This window comes from Olea europaea, chromosome 21 (genome assembly GCF_002742605.1).
Source record: "Olea europaea var. sylvestris chromosome 21, O_europaea_v1, whole genome shotgun sequence".
Classification (NCBI taxonomy): domain Eukaryota; kingdom Viridiplantae; phylum Streptophyta; class Magnoliopsida; order Lamiales; family Oleaceae; genus Olea; species Olea europaea.
The window spans coordinates 4,888,497-4,891,271 of record NC_036257.1 but is presented as its reverse complement, the minus strand read 5'-3'; positions in this window follow the sequence as shown (position 1 = coordinate 4,891,271).

Sequence of the window (2,775 nt, the reverse complement as noted above, 5' to 3'; positions counted from 1 at the left end):
TTTCAGAATATTTGGATTAAATCAGCACCTGTCAAAAAAGATGTTGAAAATCTAAAGTATCTCTAAATCTTTATTCAGACCTAGAAGAGTAAGATCTTTGAAACTTAGATGAAAAAATGCTCCTTTAGAATTTCAAAAAATCATAAATAATAGTTTTAATCCCCTTTCAAATTTTATTATTTTTTATATAGATGATGTTTTTTATATTTTCTAAAAATATAGAACAACATTGCAAGCATTTAAATTCATTCATTCATATTGTCAAGAAAAATAATTTAACAGTGTTTGCTAAGAAAATTGTTCTTTGTCAAACCAAAATTAGGTTTCTAGGACATAATATTCACTTAGAAACAATTACTCCAATTCAAAGAAGTCTAGATTTTACGGACAAATTTTGTAATGAAATCTTGAAAAAATATAGTTTACAAAGATCTCTTGGTCGTGTCAATTATGTTTCAAACTTTATTATAGAGATAAGGTTAATGTGTGCCCCTCTTCTCAGAAGACTACAAATGTATCCTGACCCATGGAATCATGAGCATACGTTAGCTGTTATTAAAGTAAAAAATGCAATAAAATATATTCCTCTGATCTTGAATCCATAAATTAACTGCTTTTGGGCAGCAATTAGTTTTATGAAATTTTGACCACCACTTTTATTTTGAATTTACGAACAATCTTTTTAACGTAGGAATTTTAATTATTTTTCTAAACAGCTTGGAAATCCAAACAGTATATCCAAGACACCTTGAAATTGTGGGCGAACTGAAATAAAAATGTGTGAATATGTCATAAGTCTAAATTCTAAGATTTGAATTAAATTGATCTTTATCATTAAATCTTCTGATTAGAGAGTTGTGATGAAATCTTAATTGAGTTATAAAAATGAATAATAGATGTGATTGACACAATCCAATTGAGGGAATTCGACGCTTCGCCATCTCAAGACTTTAACCTTAATTTCATTACTTTAATATTAAATTCTTCTACACGTTTCAAGAGGACAATCAACCTTTTTGGATTCTTTGAGTGATTTTTCGATCTCCATGTGGAATCAACACCCCAAGTTGTATTCCATTGTTTGACCTCTTGTAACAAGACATAATGTAACAGTTTTGGCTGGACAACAATCTTGTTGTGATGCATGTAATATGAAAAACATGTGCCAGTTAATATCTCCTTCTCGACATCATTGAATTTTGTCAGAATAAAAAATAATATGTGATCGCACATGTTATAGAGCTTATAGTAATTTTTCTCAAAAACCAATAGTATTCTGGAATCATGTATATCCATTCCCGTATGATAACACCATTAGACATGCAGTCAAAATCAACATAAAATTAAGGTCACAAACCCAAACATAAATATTTAGTCTCCTTCATATACCCGAACACGAAATACCCAACTTGAACAGTAGTTCACAAAAAATAACACTGAACAATTATGTGAATTTAATTCTTCATTACCCACACAATCTATCACAAATCTAAATACAGTGTACAAAAAATAGTTTACAAATACTAATTATAGCTACAATTAACAAAAAGTATATCGCAATTGTAATAACTAGTTTACTAATATTAGGTTACATAATACCAAGAATTCGAGAGTATCTGAAATTAGATCACATTTTACCAAAAATTTTGCTACCTAATATTTAGGTGACATTTTATCAAAATTAGGTCATAAAAAACTCATTCACATCATATTCAACATATCCATACGTTGGATTTAACATTACAATGCACTTAAACAAAAAAAAAAAAAAAAAAAACTATATCCACAAGATTCACCTTATTCAATGAGGATTTGCCATATGAACCAATTTTTTTGGAAGATTTTCTTGAGGATTTTCTTTCTTTTTTCTGCGTCTTTAGCTTTTCAAGGTTCTTCTTCTTTATCAGAATGAGAATCACATTCCACAATCATAGTCAACAATGTTTTCTTCGATACTAGTTTGTGAATGTTTGAATAGTAAAATTGTGTTTCAATCAAAGTCACAATGAAAAAAGCTATGAAGGAGCATTTTCAATGGATGTTTCACTTTTAAAAAGATTTGAAATGACTCACTCACTCACTCTCTCTCATTTTGAAACATAGAAGATTTTAGATATTAATTTACCTTATTTATTTTATGAATGTGTTATTAAAAATGAATATGTAAAGAAAGAAAGAGTTTTCATATAATGGTTGTCAAATAGGCACTTAATTTTGTCAATAGAAATATGGGAAAAATTCAGGTCTTAAATTTGAGAATACACTTTCAATATTAACAAACATGATGATTTCGTTCAAAATTCAGGTCATAAATAAAAAATATATATATTTCACTCTCTCACCTCTCTCTCTCTCTCTCTCTCTCTAACTATCGAACACAGGGACTGGTTGAACGAATTCGTGAATTTGATAAAGTTTTCCTCGTCGATGAAAACATTGGACCCAATCTCTTCTCGTAACACAGCAATTGAGCCCATCTCAACAAATTTAATTCCAATATCAAATTTGTTGATTTAGATTTATTTCATCCATTTTTGTGGAACGATGAACATAAAAGATTTTGTAACTTCATTTGTCAAAAATGATTGGTTAGTGGAGAAGTCCCAAGTAGATTTGTGGAGAAGCCAGTTGTAACACCCCGAACTTTTTACTATTTTTCATATGAGCCTAAACTTAATAGGGGTCACTCAGGAAATGAAATAATTCATGTTTAGATTTATCGTCACACTAAAAGTTCAAATGTTAAAAGATAAGCTTAACCCACTTATTTGCATA